Source organism: Ciconia boyciana, chromosome 5 (assembly GCF_034638445.1).
Source record: "Ciconia boyciana chromosome 5, ASM3463844v1, whole genome shotgun sequence".
Classification (NCBI taxonomy): Eukaryota; Metazoa; Chordata; class Aves; order Ciconiiformes; family Ciconiidae; genus Ciconia; species Ciconia boyciana.
Genome location: NC_132938.1, coordinates 34,368,264 through 34,385,517, shown reverse-complemented (window position 1 = coordinate 34,385,517; position 17,254 = coordinate 34,368,264). Strand labels below are relative to the sequence as shown.

Sequence of the window (17,254 nt, the reverse complement as noted above, 5' to 3'; positions counted from 1 at the left end):
AGGTGCTGTGTGTCTAATGCAATACACATTCACATACACAGAGATCTGAATCCCATACAAGCCTACTGAAAGGCCAGAAAAAAATCCCATTACCGATAGAACAGGGTCTAAGCAAAGAGCAGTGTGGTACACTACATTACATTGCCTTGTGAGCTGAGAAGCACCACCAAGTTAGCACCTATTAACAACTTACTATGCATCAGCTGGTCTGCAGAAATTGTCAGCATGTATTACTTTGCATTTGCTATAGGCAAACTATGTGCAAGTTAGCTTAGCGTTCTCTCCTGTCAGAACAAGTCACATCACCATGTATTTGCTGCTGGCTAAGAGCCTATTCATCCCCATGTCCACATTTACCACTGTGCAAATGATGCTTGCTAAACCGTGCTAACTTAATCTCACATCCAAGCCTCACATCGGGGAGATGCTGCAATAGCAATATGATTTATTTGTACCTTAATCACAGAAAAGTCACAGAAGCAAATAGTTTTCAGCACCTTGAAACAGCTGACCTGCTACAGATAAGGATGGAATTAGTTTTACTTCAGCAAAATTTTATTTCTTCAAAACATTGTCTATAGTGAGCTAGCAATGAAAACACTGAAAAGTAGGAAAAGAAACTAGTTGTGTAACCTTTCCATTCTATTAGTTTCCCTTAAATAAGTCTTAGTGCCAATAATTATTCTGCAGACCCCTGTTAACCACTGTTTATACAGCTGAAGGCAAGCATATCTTGGAGCTGTTGCAGAGGCATAGCCCTTAAAGGCTCAGGAGCACTTGTTCCCTGGCAAGAAACACTTTCAGATAGGTCTATGCAAGTGTCTTCTTGGAATTTTATCTTCACCTTCGTTTCTTTCCCACAGATCGTTCCTTTAACAGAAAGATCTTAAGGAGGACTTTTAGAAGAAAAGGTGTTTTCCTTTAAAGAAAAAAAAAAAAAGGCAAAAAAACCAATCCATAATAGAAAAAAGTAAGAACGCGTGGTGCTGGCTGCATTTCATCGTGCACTCAAGACTGAAAGTCTCCATTCCCTATTCGCTGTCTCTAATAGCTAGATTATCTCCCACTCCTTTTCCAGCTTCTCTGACTCATCTGCCAGCATCTTGTTTGGAGAGCTCCTCCAATTTCTCCTCTAGTTTGCTAGGGGGTGCCACAGAAATTTGTTGTCAACCATCATCTCTTTATCACATCAAATAGTCCCACCTACAGAGAGAGCCAGCTAGCATCTCTAGGCACTTTTTTCACAGGTCTCTTCCTCCCTCTTTACTCTGACCAAGTCATTCATCAAGTTAGTGCCCTTGTGGTTATTTAAACATCAGCTCCAGTTCAGCATGACTGAAAACCAGGATTCTAAATTTTCTTTCTGTTCAGTCATTTCCTGACATCTACAAAGAACACCACTATTCTCTTAGGAAGTGGGAGGAGGTTTGACTGGAAGTCTTCACATTGTGGCAATATATGAACCTCTCAAACATCTTCTTCATGTGATCTGTGATTTAACCTTTCCTAGCAGCCATCCTCCTAGTCACTATACTTTCTCAAGGTTTAGCCATCTCCCTTGCTGTAACATCCCTTCCCCATTGCCTTGACAAAGGCAATTAAATTCTCAATTGTACTCACACAGATTGAAAATACTGTTTTAAAGATAACTCTGCTGGGCTGTCATGTTGGCTATACAATCTCCTTTTTTTCCTCTCAGAATAGACAAATAGCCATATTTGGTATTTTTCCATAAACCTGCTTATGTGAAAGTATGTTTGCTTAGGAAATAGCATATGTGGAAAATACCAAGGGGTAACTGTAGGTACAGAACAGTAAAGTTGTCATTCTGCATATCGCTATGTAAGCTCATTGAAATGACACTAAAGAAGGGGGAAAATTAGTCAATTTTTTTTCTAACTAGAAAAAATAGAAAAGTAATTAAAATAGTCTAGAAGAAAAATATACAAATTCTCAATCACTAATATCAGGAAGGAAAGAAAACCCTCCTAGCTTGATTTCTCAAAATATTAATAGGAATAAAATGGTTAAACTGATATCTTAACTCCATAGAAGATGAAACTTACTTTCCTTATTAAAAAACTTTCCTTATTACTTTATTTGCCATAACAAAATGCTTCCAAAAATTATTGAGCAGAGTTGTTCTTACGAATTGTGCTAGAAACAATGAGCCAATTCTTTAATGTGCATTTAAGAATAATGGAAGGAATAAATAATTAATAACACGTACAATGTAGGGGTTTATCTAACAGATAACGGCCCACAAAAGGAAGAGTTTTATTACATTAGGGAATCAAGTGAACTACAATTAGTCTAATGGTTAAAGCATTAAGAGTATTTTCTAGTTCTCCACCAGTGCTGCTTATAAGTTGAGGACTGAACCTTGTTTCAGTGAAAAGCATGTGGGAAAAAAAAAAGACTTAAGGATTAATTTAGCCCAGAGATCTGTGGTCTGTTCACCAATACTTTTTGTGGGGATACCCACAGTCTGATTCTTTTCTGAACTGTGGAGGAGAAATAGCAAGGATTCTTAGAATGATTTTACTTGTAGCCATTACAGGTAAAATCACCAGTAAAATTACAGGATCGAGCCCAAATTACCATCCAAAGACATTTTCAACATTTTCAGCAGGACTACTCCTAATGATTTTCTCTAGCATACATCATCACTATGTTGTCAAAGCCTGAAGTATACAATTTTATTCAAATAGGCCTTGGGCAGAAAAGAATTCATACGAATGTGAAGTGTGTGGTAACAAAAATTAAAGAATATTCATTAGTAATTGAGCCTCAGAAGATAATGAAGACTTTCAACTGTGGTGCCATACTTTTCTTCAACCAAAATTGGCACTGGCCTCCAGAAAGGTTTGCTTTATATTATGCAGTACTTTAAATGTAGTCTGCAAAAGCAAACAAAGGGGAACAGTACTTACCACTTGCCAAAGAAATTAAGTGCAGTTATTGACATTCATTACATGTCTCCACTGGCCCTCTCCCCACCTCAAAAAAAAAAAAAAAAGCATCACAACAGAGTACATTAACCTCCGGCCTGCTGGAATTTTATCTAACAGAAGTCAGCTTTGCAATGCCGAGAATCACCCATGAACACACTGCTGTGTAACGTGAACAAATCCGCAACATGGTGTTTTCCCAAATACAGCCAAGATAGGACTTATCACAGACTATAAATCCACCACAGGCCAAGGTGTTGCAGTGTTAAGAGCTGCAACCCCCAAGTTCTGGCACCAGTTTCCTAGCCAGGAGTGCCTGGCTCTGGGCCAGGTGCCCCCATTCCCCACCACACCAGAAGCATCGGTACCTTGGACCAGAATCTCTAACAGCCAGCGTGAGAAGGACCTGAGTTGCCAATTGCTGACACTGCAACTACAACCTTCTTGGCATCTAAAGCATTTAATTCTTGAGTTATGCTGGAGCAGGGTCTGCACTTAGATTTTGGTGTCTTTCAAAAGCATGACAGGAGGAAGGAGAGGTCCTCTCAGCAGCTAAACAGGTAGAGCTTAGACCGGGAGAGTCCTGAGGACAACACTGAATCCCTATCTGGCACTTCCCAGGAAACTCCCTTCATCACCAGGCCAGAGGCTAACTGGGAGGAATGCCTTTCATTGTGCCTGCTGAAAGGCTGTAATTCTGAGCAAACTAATCCACATTCACTGGGCCAGGGAAGCAAGGCATCACTTCGCAATGCAACAATTAAGGTACCTAGCTGGGAGCGGGGAAATTTGAATTTCAATTCCTGTTACAAGACTGCTTTTGTAGCCGATTACCATATTAAAGTACATGAGCAACCATGAAGAGTCAGGAACAGAAACTGAGTTCCCTAACAACCTATTCAAAACCATCCATTACCCTAGGTACCAACAGGGCACAGACTTGGCCATCCTGTGCTGCTGCATTTTTATTGTTATTGATACACAAGTTACCTGGTACTATTTCAAATTATTTACACCTGCTGCAATCCTATCTATTATTAAAGACAGACATACACCCATCTCAGGGTAGTTTCATTCCAGCCCCTTCAGAGGCATTCATGGAGCCTACTCCTGACTAACACCTATTAACAAGAAATGAGGAAAGAATATAAAAACCTGTTGGTTGCTCCATTTCTTCTGTGTCCCGCCTGTTGTGATATTCACCCCTTGCTCTGGTCTCTCCAATTCTTTCCCATGCTTTATTCCTCTTTGTGGTCTTGGTTACCTTCCCCCTCATCATCCTTTTTCTTTTATTCTCTTCCTCATGTAAGTTTTTTTGCCTTTCTTCCCCCCTCTTTCTTTTTTCCTTCCCTCCTTTTTCAACATTAAGTGACATAATACTGGAGTCTTCCTCCTATATTTATGAAACTCCAAATGCATGGACCAGAAGAGCTGAGGAGGAAAAAAAAAGGCAGAGAAGCAAAAGTCATTTAATGGCTGCTTAGCAAGAGAAGAAAGGGCTGTCAGGAGGTTTTGATCAGAACAACTGTTTTCCAACGCCTTTTGATTAGAATCCCAGGAAAGGGACTTCCAAGAGCAAATGATGCAAAAAATGTAAATTATACAGACCTCAGTGGCCTCTCTAGTTCCTCCTCCTTCCTTGCATTGAGAGTCCTTGGCCACTTTGAAATCCTCCTTGATGAGATTTTTCACTTTGATGACAAAATTTTCCACCACATAGTGATTTCAACTATCACCATCAACCTGAATACCATCTTCCCAAGTGGGAAGATTTTAAAGGAATGACAGTGCAACTGTTCCTGAATTCCCTCATTACGATCTCATTTTAAAAGAATCCAAGTCTCTGGTTTTTAAATTGATTTTTTCCCTTTATTACTGCTGTATGAAAGGCCTAGACAAACAACAAAACCAGCAAAAATGAAACAGCCATCAGAGTGGAATGGTTGGAGCAAACACTGAATGAACTGTGATCTTTGGTGGGATAAAGATCAACACGACAAGCTTTCAGCTGTAGCGATCAGGCGATACTTTCCAGACCATCCCCACAGCGACACAGGCATTTTTAAGTTGTAATTGAGATTAGCCTCGATACATACAGTTGGAACCGTGCCTGTGAACTTTGCTAAAAGGCTGGCTATGTCAACTATCTATCACTCAGTTTCACATGAGCAGTAATCGAGTGACACCAAAAAATCTCACGATGTCCCTCGCTCCACACGTCCAGCCACAGCAGCAGACTCCTGCCAGGGTGCTTCAGCTGTGCTGCTGAAGGGTTTGCCTCCCAAGGTCTGGAGCACCGTATGGACCCTCACTAAAGATTGGCATTATTCCCTCTTGGGGTGTCCAGGTCTTGTACAATGCTCAGTCTTGTAGCCCGAAAGCACTCTTGCTCTAATCTGGCTCTCTAGATTTGCAGTCACGTGCTAACGTGTAATACTACTGACTCCAGCACGCTTTGGATGAAGCCCATAAAGATGGGCAAGATTCCTTTTCACGGATGGGAATAAAATATTTTGTTTGTTACTACTAAGCTAACCACAGCAAAAATAAATAGTTCTCTTTCATGTGGTGATGAAACAAAGCAATCATACTATATTCCTTTTTTAATTATTAGGTTGAAAGATTCAGTGTCTTCCTGGCATGTTTAATTCTGAATCATATTCATCACATACATAAATAGCCAGCAACTATATATAGTAGAGGAGGGTGGAGGGGAAGGTCAGGGAATTAGCTTGATGGCAAGAAAGCATTTCCTATGGAGTCACCAGATCTGTCCTGGATACAGACTCCTACATTGGCACATGGTGAGCCTGAAGGCTGCTGTGCCCTTGTACACCAGACACACCGGGTAAGCGTCTCCAGCCTTGCTGGCATTTGAAGGCTTCTGCTCCTTGGACATCGCATAGGCAAAACTTACTTTTTGGGGCTTTGTAAAGATGAGTAAAAGATTTTCCCTCTCTGCTTCCTGTTACGGGCAGCACCACCAGCTGAAGACACTACTTTAGCGCCGAATCCCCAGCAGCCACTCCATGGGGTCAGGGGGACTGCCACGAGATGTACCTTCCCCACCGAAACCTGTGAGAGGACAGACCCTGGAGGAAAGCGTTGGCTCTACGACCACTCAAATCCAGGACGTCAAGCACAAAGTGGCAGCAAGTAATACCAGGAACAGGGTGCTAAAAGGCAGAGTTAAAGTTGTGGCCAGTCACTACTAAACTCAAACACTTTTTATGTGGTTTGCATTTGTAAGCTATTTTGCACAAACGCAAAGCTTAGCAGAAGTCTGGCATTGCGGTGCTTAGGCCATCAGGAAACTTAAGCCAGAGCCTCCTGGGATTTTTTGTTGCTGTAACCTGGACATTGCCCCAGTGTTGCTGCGCACCATTATGCTAACCGCACACCCGTGACAGCTCTCAGCTGACTTCACAGCAGCAATCTGTGTTTTCCACGCTCCCTCGTTTGGGACAGCAGCCCCGGGCACGACGGGGCCAGGCAGCCACGTCCCGCGCAGGCCCGGGGCGTGAGGGAGCGCGGCCCGGCCCGGCCCGGGCCCTGCCGGCGGAATGCGGCCCGTCCCGACCTGCCGCTCCCCGGCTGGTGATTTACCCCAGGCAAGGCCGCCGGGCTCGAAGGCAGCGGCCCGGCCCTCCAGCCACGGGAGATCTTCTCACCCCACGCTCTGTCTATGAAGCCGCACACGGTTAAAAATTAGAACCAGGTTTTGTCGTCGTCGGTTGTGATTTTTAACTAGCGCACCTTGCCTGGCTGGGGCAAGGTCACCGCCTGCCCGCGACCGCCTGCCCCGGCCCAGCTGCGGGGAGGCCCCCCCCGTCCGCCGGGCCCCGCTCCGCCCGGAAAGGCGCCGGCACCGCCGCCAAGCCCCAGGAGGGGCGACAGCTTTCCCGGGCGCCGCGCAGCGATCCTGCTCCTCGCTCCCGCGCGGTATTTTTAGTCGCTGACCCAGTTCCCCCGCTCAGCTACCTGCGCCTCCCTCACCGCCCGCCGCCGCGCGGCCGGGCCCCCCCGGGGCGGGCAGTAGCCCCCACGCCCCCGCCGACAAAAGCACCGCCCAAGGGCGGCCCGGCCCTGCGGCCCGGCGCCAGGTGAGGGGAGCGGAGTACGGGGCCCGCTGTGGGGCAGGTGCGGACGGAGCGCAGCTGCGGGGCCTCGCTCGGGACGACCCGATCCGGCCCGGCCCGGCCCAGCCCGGGAGGGGGCGCGGAGCCGCTGGCGAGGCGGCGGAGGGGCGCAGCGCGGGAGGCGCAGCGCAGCGCTGCTGCGGCCGCCCTGGCCCTCGCGAGGAGCGAGCGGGCTGGGCGCGGGCGCGGCGCTGCCAGGGCCTCCGCGGGGGCGGAGGAGGCCGCGGTGCCGGCGGCAAGCGCGGCCGCAGCGCGGCGCGGCGGTTCGGGGCAGTTTGCTCCTCTGTAACCCAGCTACAAGTGAGGGGTGGCGTGCAAGCGCCGGCGTAAGTACCGACTTCTTTTTTAAAAAAAGTATTAGTTCCCCCCCCCCGGTACCTCAGCGCGGGCTTCCCGGGGCGGTGCGCGGGGGCGGCCGGATAACGGGGCGCGGGAGCGGCGTGGAGCGGGGCTGGGTCTGCTTGGGCGCCGAGGTGCGTGGCCGGGGAAGTGGGTCAGTGCCGCGGCCCGGGGACGACCGCCGCTCTGTGCTTCTCTTACTTTCTGTTCTCTCCTCTTTTCGGCGATTAACCGCCTCCCGCGCTCCCCTGCGCTCCGGCAAGGTGTGACTGTGCCAGAGCCACAGCCGGGGTGAGCAGCACAGGTGCAGCGGCAGCGAGGTCCGCTCCGAGGGGCCTTGCCGCTGGGCTGGGGAGTCGAAACTTCAGGGGCGCGTTAGTTATGCGTTTGGGTGGTTTTATTTCTAAAGGTATGGAAATTGTACGTTGCTGGCGTAGCTTTTTAGCTAGTTGAATGCCGACATCGTGTTTGAGATGTTTAAAATGTGATAGAGCTTGCTGTTGTGCACCCGGACTGCTTCGGTCATACAGTAAGAGCACTAGCACTCTTGAGATTTTAAGAGTATCTTTAATGCTCGCTCCTCTGCTTGCTGCTATTTATATCGCGCAAGGTTGGCAGGGAGAGGAGAGCCTGCGCTTGAAAAGGACATTGAGCTTAAACTTGATACCATTGTTCCAAGGCCAAGGTGAGAGTGCAGATATTTAAAATAAAACAAAAAAAGCCCGAGCAAACACCCCTCTCAAAACAACCCAAGCTTTCCCCCCTACCCGCCCCCCACCCCCAGTGTTTTTTCTAGTTTATGATCAAAGCTAAGAACCGAGCATCCCCTTCTCGTTAGGGATATGTAGGTTCTTGCTTCAGACGCGGCTCTGACAGGCTGCCACCAGGACTAAGGCTGTGCTTTGGTGGGTTGGTTGGTTTGTTTGTTTTATATGCCTGTGATGTGATGGACAGTACAGTTGGTTAAACCCCACACCAGGGGGTTATCTAAAAGATGAAGTCTCACACTGTGGCAGATACATGACTTCTACTTAGGTAAAATAAATCATTATCGGTCATTGCCTATGTATTTATAAGGTTGGTCACAAACTGAAAGTAGCCATAATGTAAAGTGTTGTTGATACTAAGTCTAACATATCAGCTGATACTTATGCCAGCTCATGGTTAATAATTTTCTTCCTTCTTCTTTTTCTAAATGAACTCAACACTCTCCTCGCTCACTCTAAAGTGAGGAGAGGTAAGTTTTTAATATAATAAAGCTTTTCTGCTCCCAGAAAAAAAAGTTTCAACCTAGTTTATATCAGTGAGGTTTTCAGAGTGGACGGTGTGACCAGTATGATGGAGTTCACTGTCTGGATTACTAAATAAGACAGATATTAAAAATTGTTTATTCCTCGTGACATGCACTGTGCTCCTGTGGAACTACAGCAATGCATAGTAGCGGCTGGCTCGCGTGACTCCATACCAGCCACTGGGGCTAACTGAGTTCTCCCAATGCTAATTACCGTGGGTGAGCAATAGGTTGCTTTTTGAGCTCTGTTTTTATGGAGCTTAATTGTACATGTGGTAACAAAGCTGTATTTAAAATTCATATAGTCACTTCTAAACTCTTGTAGAGTTCTGATTTCTGTCTGAGATCACGCTGCCTCAGAACTGTGGCTAAATAGCGATAATAACCTGGTAACTCTGATGCTAAAACTTTCCCTAGTATCCTTTTCCATCCAGGGTAAACGTGATTCTGTGTGTAAAGTTTCCATAACTTGAAAATATTTGAACCAATGTTAGACTTTTAGTAGCTGGCACCTTAAAACTGGTTTCATGGTATCTTTTTGAGCAATTTAGATTCAGTAAATAGCAAGCCTTACTGTTGGATGCATAACTGTTCCTGGTTCTCATGCGTTTTAGTCACTTCTGAGGTATTGATTTCAGCTGTAAGACTAAGTCTGCAAAAATGCAATGTGAAGGCCTTGACAAAGTCAAGAATTGACAGAGTAATGACGCTCTAAATGCATTTGGGGCTTCTGTTTCTAACTCTTGTATTTTGTGGTTTCAAACTTTTGTCTGCAATCATGTATGGAAGAAGTGGGTTTCTTTTTTAGGAAGAGCCAAGATTCGTGCACAGAGGTGGATTGTTACGAAAAATGTCAACACTTGGGAGGCTTTTTTTTTTTTTTTAATAGTAGGACTTAGTGTTGAGCTGAGATCTAACATGTCAAGTAGCTAATGATCTCAGCAATCTAGCAAAATAATTACTTAGACTTGTAATAGAAACTGTGGAATGCAGATTAGCCAGCTGATAGTGTGGGACTGATTTTATAGATATAAAAATAAAAACATACATATATTTTTATACATTGTAAATGTATACATTATATATATATATAAATGTGGTGTGTTACATAATCATATAAGATGCTAAAGTATGCTGTACTATGATTGTGTGGTGTTGAGAGATACCTGTGTGAGTATGTGTGCCACATGTGGTATGATCCAGCAGAAACTGCTGAAGTGATTGCCTGCCCCGAAGTCCCTATCTCTGTTTAGGTCATTTTGTTCTCTTAATTCAGTTTCATAGTGTATCCTGATTTACTGTTTAATTATGAAAATCAAGCCCTTTTAAAGTTGCCTTTATCCTGTGAATTCAGAGGATTACCTGACGAGTTTGTGGTATGCTCAGGCTGTGCAGTAGTTTGGAGTTAAAGCTGGACAAGGTTGATGGTCTTTATTCTGCTTTACTTGATTTCTTGTGGAAAGGGAAACGAGTTACTGCTTCTTCCGTGTTTGTGAAGTGTTACTGGCTGTTGTACAGTTTCTTTTAAGCAAACATAAAAGTGAGAGTGATAACAGCCTAGTTCTTTTTGAGGGAGTACTTGCACTGTGGAGATTTTTTCTTTTCCTAATTCATGTATGAAGATGTTTTTAGACTCAGCAGTTGCTCTGACAGAGGCATGGGAAGAGTTGTTTTCTGCTTTCCTATTTTCTTTGTTGTCACTGAGATTATTCCACAAAGTACATTGGCTATGCATACGTATACTTTATTACCTGAAAAAAAATCAGTGCTGTTTGATAATTTTCTTCGTCCTCTAAGTGACAAACAAATATTAATTACGAGTCTTTCTTAACTTTCCACTGAACAGTATGATTTTCCTTTTCCCATTCCTAGCACCTATATTAACTCTAGTTTTATTTCATTGACTTTTCCTTCCCTTTGAATTGCATTAATCCTTAATGATTCTGGCACTTTTCCACTTAAGTTACTTACCTCAAACTGCTCCAGTTAGTATTCTGTTTAGTTTTTGCGTCAGGAAGAACCGATACTACTGTTGGCAGATGGCTGTGATGCGATCTGTGGATTGCCTGCTTGTATCAACTCTCCAGTCACTGTCATTCCTCTTTAGATCGTTCCCCTAGGTCTGTCATTTTGTTTGACTTTATCATAAAATGTATTTTAGCTCTTCCAGTTCACTGAAATCTAAATGCTAAGTTGCCAATGTGCTCTCAGCAATCTTCAAATATTTAGAGATTTCACAATTTTTTTTTTTGTAATCTTAAATATCTTACTAAAAAAAGGACACTAGCTCATTTTTGCATTTAACATAAATGTGGATATACGTTACCATGCAATAGTACGTGTCCAGACAGAGTACTTGGGAATTCTGCAGGGAAATGAAACTAGTGCACTCAAAGCACTAGGAGCTGAGATGTTGTAACCCATATTGGGTTTTGATTAACTGGTTCCTACTGCAGACCCCACTGAATGTGTATGGGGTGATTGTCTTTCTGCTTAGAGTGACTGTACAGCAAACTCCCTGAGGTGGGGTAAAACAATTTGAATGTGTGTGGTGTAGCACTTTATTCTAACGGTTGGTATTCCTACTAACTCTAATACCTTTTACTGTGTCCTCTGTGTACTGTCTCTAACAGGAAGAAACAAGAAAACCTTGCTTGCAGAGCCAGTTTCTTTGCTGTATTTGCCCCGTTTATGTCGGTGAAAAAGGTGGACAGGCCTTTTTAAAGCAAAACCAGGGCTGTTGAAGGAGGAATTTTGATTACTATGAAAAATATGTTTGTAGCTATCTACAAACAAGCATAGCTTAACTCTGTTTTTTCACCTGTTCCCCTGGCAATGTGTGAGGTCCATACATACAAGTCCAGTGTCCTGGACTTGTTAGTTCAGTTTGATGGCAATCAGCTGACATCTGTGAGGTCTGGGTGGAGTGACCTGTGAAATGGTGCTCCTTTCTCCTTTGTGAGATCAGCTGTAAATCCATGCAACTGGCCAAAAAAGAAATGCTTTTAGTCATTGTGCTCCTGAACGAGTGTGATTGTACTCTTGGATGAGTGTGAGTATTTGGTGCTGGGAGTATTACAGACTTCTGGTTTGCCTCCATTCGTCTCCTGTTGGAGTTGTAGCTGAGGCTACTGGAGAGAAATACTGACTGGTCAGGTCTCTAGTGTTGAATTGCAGCAGACTGAATAATCTTGTCTGAGGAATTTAGGAAGTAGGAGGATTTTGCTGCACCATCATTCCAGGAGGGTTTGGGAATTAAGGATGTGTATGCCAACAGGCAGTCTGATAGAGTTGTGGTAGAGAGTATGAGCTGGTAAATAAACTGCTGTGAAACAAGAAAGGCTACAAACTTGTCCATCAGCTATGGTTTGTGTGCCCATTCTCACAGTAAACATGATGTATGTTTTTTGTTTTACTTGGTGTTTTACCTGTCTGCTCCTAGTGAGTCAAATGTGATTACTCTTACTTGAGAAAGCTAAAGGTAAGATAGTTGTAGTATTTCAAGACCATGATGTGAGACCACCTTTAAAGTGGAGGTATAAATGGAAGATGCTGCTGACACTGGCTTATGCATAGCACACATCCTGTTAATGCCTAGTCTACAAGAGGCATCAGTTCTTGTACAAAGTTTGAGGTGCTTGCTCTTAATATCCAATTCACATGTTTTAGTGGTAGTGAAATAGTTCCTTTACTGTGATTACTAGTGATACTTGAAATACCAGTGATGTGACTTTAAAAGGAAAGTCAGGAAGTGATTGCAAATACTTTCTGAGTTTGCATTTTTCTTTAAAAAATGCTTTAATTTATGGAATTGCAAATTGGCTGGGAGGTACCTTTGGAGGTCACTTTTTCCAGCCTCCAGATTGAAGTAGGACTAACTGCCCGTGCTAGATCAGGTCAGCCATGGCAGAGTCCGGCTGAGTCTTGAAAAATCTCTGTGGATGGAGGCTCTATAACATGTTTTGGATATTCTTGCAAATAACTTTGTTTAAAGAAAGAAATAACATGAACTGGGTTGGCTGATGAGCCATTTACAGGATTATAGGCAGGGGATGTTGTATGGCAATTGTACCCAGTTTTGGGTTTTGATACTGCACTCTTTCAGATGAAACACAAAGAGACTTTCAAGGAAATTGCTTTTAAGTAAGGTGTTGGTGCTCCTTGCCTCTAAAATTACACTGATCAGATGATTCATTCTGTCGCTGTGCAAGGCCCTAGCTCTTTATTGCGGCTCCAAGTTATAAGAAGATCGTAGTTCTGCCTATATGTGCTGTGCAGTTCTTTGGAAGCTGGGTCCTGCCATGAGAAATTCTGATGCGCACCCTTTGAGTTTACTTGCCTCCACTTTGACCTGCCTGTCCTTTCATCCAGTTGAAGCTGTGATGTGTCAGATGTCCTTAGAATTGCTTTTAGCTTGAGGAAAAAAATCTCCCAAGTTTTCTGGGAGAAATTAGCAGGAAACCTGACTTTTTTTTAGTGGTATATGGGTACATGGTGAGAAATTGGAAGGCTGCTTTGTGGATATAAGTACAAATAGCTTGATAAATAATTATCCTGCAGAAAAGTGGCATATATATGGTGTGTAAACTTGGAAGTCTGTCTGTGCAAGCTTTATCTAAAGTTTCTGGAGTTCTGCTAACCTGTGCTAGGTGGTGGTCACTACAGCTTCCAGTCTGTGGAGCAAAAGCTACATACGCAGCTGGTTGTTACTTGTAAACTGGCTGTCCAGTTTTAGAGAAGTATAAAGGATTGTTTGATTAGAAATTGCCAAAATTGGACATGCTTTCCACTTTGGGGTTGGTTGGTTTGTTTGTTTGTTTTTTCTTCTCTTGCTTATTTTATTAATTTTGGTGTCTTGAATTCTGTGTTATTTAGTGTCACTTCTCTGTAGCTGCAGTATTCCATACTGGTAGTTTTCTCATGTCTGTCTTGGCCTTTAAGTTGCTTGATTAAAAAGACAGCTTATGGCAAACTCATTCACCACGGTCATCTGAAAGTAGTTGGGGTAGGTATTCCTTTTGGGAGATGTTGATCCATAAACAAAACCAATATGCAGTGTGCATACCAATGTTAGGATTATTTATATCAACATTAAAACATTAATTCACCATTTAAATTATGAATCAACATAAAACTTTCTTTAACAGTATCGGGATGCTGTCCTGTTCTTGAATTTCTTTGGTGTTCTTTTGAGAAAAATTAAAGAATAACCTGAAATTTGGTTTGAAAGACTTTTAACATTCCTCTCTGCCACAGGCAGTGCTGTTTGGAGTATCACATCATCTGCAATGATGTCACTTGGAGGTTAAACTCTTCTTTTGATGGAGTTTTACCTGTCACAAAGTATGAACTTTCTTGATGTCTTCATTACTAGGCTTTATTTAAATGCTTGTTAAATCTTCTGCTGATTTGCACTGGTTCTGTTCATGCTCTTTGGGGTTAGCAAACCCAAAAGTCACGCTTTTCAGAAAACACAGCTTCTAGTGAGTCCTCTTCTATCAATTAAATCAGTTTATAATTTTCCCAGAAACTGGAGTAATTAAATGCGATCAAAAATGAACTGTTCCATCTTGATTTGTTGGCCCAGATCTGTCTGAAGCTGACTTGTGTTGGTGGAGTAGCTGGCAATTAAACACGCTAAAGCTCAAATAAAACCAAAACCCAGTAGGGTGAAGGGACAGGTTGGTTGAACAACTAATTCTTGCAGCAAGGTGTATGCAGTATTAGGGCTTCCACTTTGTGGAATGTAAAACCAAACTTTTTAAAATGATCTTCTATCTTTGTTCCTGGGCGTATGCATTACACACAGCATTGGACTGAAATAGTGAGCTTGGTCACCTGGTCTAAGAAATCAGCACTGAAATTATCCTCTCATGCTGTTATTCAGCACAGAGATCTAATCTGGCTCGTTAGAAAATTTCTCATGGAAATTGGACAACTGTGTTTGGCGTGCTTGACAAAGCCTCCCCTGTTGTCTTTAATGCCATGTACAGTTCTTGGTGTAAGGCTCAGTGCAGTTTGCTATGGGTGTTCCTGTCTCTTTTTTTTTTTTTTTTGGTAGATACATTGGTTGAAACCAGGTGGTGCTTTGTTCATCTTTGAATGTGGACTTTGTGATTCCCTCTGAGAGGCTTGGCAGCTCTTGGTTTTGCAAACATGTTGGTGTTCAAACCATTACTGTATGGCTCTTTTTGGCTTTTTTTTTCTTTTTCTTTTTTTTTCTTCTTCTCCACCCTGCTCCTTCCTGGTTATTGCTTTGGGGAGAAGAAATAGAGGAGAAGGAATGCTTGTATTCAACTGCTCCTTTCCACCTTTAGGACATCAGTCATTCAGTTCTGTGCGTACCTGATTATTTCTGACTCATAGCTGAAGCTCTTGATGGTCCTGTGGATTCTTTGTTGACACTGACTGTTTAAGCATGTAAAGAGTTTCCCACTGATGCTGTCTCCACTGAGTCCATCTGAACAGTGTTGTATGACAGTGTAAACCTCACCTTTGATGCTGCTTGTTTATGGCTGTTAGATGCAGGCCACTTCTGAATGTACTGGCCTAGCGGTTCTTGGCACCATAAGCAGCTCAGTCTGCTGCAGCACTCTCTCATCTGATTTGTGCACTGGTGATTGTTTTCCTCCCATCAGTAGTCAAGGATCTTAAAACCATTACTCCGTGCTTGACTATTATCTAATCTTGGGAAGCTTATTGATTGCAATATTCCACTGTTGCAATGCTACCTAATTGCATGGCTTGTCTGCCAGTTTCGCCTCTGCAAGACACCCTTAATGCTGACTCAATAGTTTTATTGCATTGTAGGTGTCCAGGAGTAGAAATTTGGTGGTTTTTGATGCTAGAACTATCTGGCTAACTCCCTGTTACCTTCCCTCGTCCCTCATAGAATACTTATCATGCCTTTTTTTGGGTGCAGTGAGGGTCATCTTATTTGATGCTCAGTTGCAGGTAATCAGATTTTTGTCAAGTTTGTATCTACAAGCGGATTGCTGGAGTTCTTCCTTTGCAAGCTTTCTCTAAGTGAAAGGAATTCCTCGCAGATATTGTGGTCTGGTTGTGTCCTTACTTGTATCTCAGTGTAAAAGTGTCTCAAAGCTATAGATGTCCCCTGTAGTGCATCTGTGTTTCCTCTGCTTTGTTTCATGCTTGTAAACAGTTCATAGGACCTGTTCAGGAATTGTTATAGCTGAGTATTGTGAAACTGAATTGTCTGGGTGTTGTCTCCTACTATAGTAGTATAATCAGCCAGAGCCTTGATGCCAGGAGATAATAATGGCTGCTTCTGCAGTCAGCATGGAGTGGTGGCCTTGGGCAGCTGGATGCCTTTAGGCATTTGCACTCTCAGTATCTGCCTAGAAGGATGGCAGAGGCTTGCCAAGCAGTTAGGAAGCTCACTTATTTTAGCGTGCTTGAATCTGTAGTTGCAGAATAAATGTTCTTGCTCTGCACCAACTAATCTAATGAGTAGCTTCTTCTGATACTCATTTGGAGTTGTGCAGTGCAGTGCTTCACCTAAGGTTTCTTTGTCCTTGGTATTAGAACATTAAGGAGCTACAAAGTTGTACAAACCCCATGAGCTTGACAGTTTTCTCAGGAGATTATAAAGGCTCTTGGTCATCCACTTCATTATGTACGCTGCTCGTGGTAAAAGTTTGCTTCTACCTTATTACACCAGATGTCTGAGCAGTTTCTGTATCTGGTTAGGACTCATCATTACCTCTCTTTCCTTGCCCTGAACTTATTTGGGTTTGTGTGCCATGGATTTCATGTAATAAAGTGTCCTGCTGCTCAGCAAATGGGCTCCAAAAGCAAATACCATAAAGCAAGTCTTTTGTGTCACAAATTTCTCATAGGTTTCATAATGGTTGTATTGGGCATAACTAGTATTTATTTGTGCTTCTCTGCTCTAACAGTGCTGCTTCTCAATGCTTAAGATGTTAGTAAATCTGGTTCCAAATTTCAGCCAGCTTGAGTTGGTAGTTCATTTAATAGCTTAATTGCAGGGTGATAATTGAATAGCAGCTGTCCTCAGTTTCCTAGATGAGGAGGCTGTATCATCAGACCTTCTGAAGTCTTGCTAAAAGCTGCCTCTACTGAAAGAGGTATTGCAGCTTTAGCCATTACTTTAGCAAGAACAGTGTTGATTGTGGTTTTTTTCATTGTTGTATTGGACTAGTAGCTTCCCTGCTTGCCCTGTAGCCTGTTGGCTGGGTGCTTCAAGCACTAGGCAGTGATGCCTGCCATATTGGTTGGGGCCTCTGGATTTTTTTTCTGTGTACAGTTTTTTCCACCTGGCCTAGCCTAGTCGCAATCAGTATTTTAACTCTTTCCCTCTGTCCCCAGCTGTCTTTATAGCAGTGTGTCCTGTAAGCTGAACTGTTTGGAGTCCCACAGGTCACTGCACTGTTGTGCTGGTGTGTAAGCCTTACTCTGCAGTGATGCATAGTCAGACATGCAGTTGTAAAAATGCACCTTTTAGACAAATAAGTGCTGTGGAGCCTTGAGAGAAGCGACCGTAACGTACCCAA

At 43.3% G+C, this 17,254-nt stretch overlaps 2 protein-coding genes and 1 long non-coding RNA gene across 5 annotated transcripts in view; 2 read left to right on the top strand and 1 right to left on the bottom strand.

Annotated features, from left to right (window-relative positions):
• Window positions 1–5,956, top strand: part of FGL1 (fibrinogen like 1) — a 47,190-nt gene extending 41,234 nt beyond the window's left edge. For both annotated transcript variants that reach the window (XR_012042614.1, XR_012042612.1), the window contains one exon: window positions 5,930–5,956. The gene's annotated coding sequence lies outside the window, so the exon portion shown is untranslated. The remainder of the gene's footprint in view (window positions 1–5,929) is intronic.
• Window positions 2,943–4,747, bottom strand: LOC140651982 (uncharacterized). The gene is made up of 3 exons (XR_012042615.1): window positions 4,560–4,747; window positions 4,107–4,382; window positions 2,943–3,000 (listed from the first exon to the last, which is right to left on the bottom strand). It is a non-coding gene; the product is annotated as an uncharacterized lncRNA (long non-coding RNA).
• An 876-nt stretch (window positions 5,957–6,832) lies between the features above and the next one.
• The window catches only part of MTUS1 (microtubule associated scaffold protein 1), a 127,829-nt gene continuing 117,407 nt past the window's right edge, over window positions 6,833–17,254 (top strand). Inside the window, exon 1 of one of the 2 annotated variants that reach the window (XM_072862217.1) lies at window positions 6,833–7,416. The gene's annotated coding sequence lies outside the window, so the exon portion shown is untranslated. The remainder of the gene's footprint in view (window positions 7,417–17,254) is intronic. The other variant, XM_072862216.1, reaches the window with a different exon arrangement.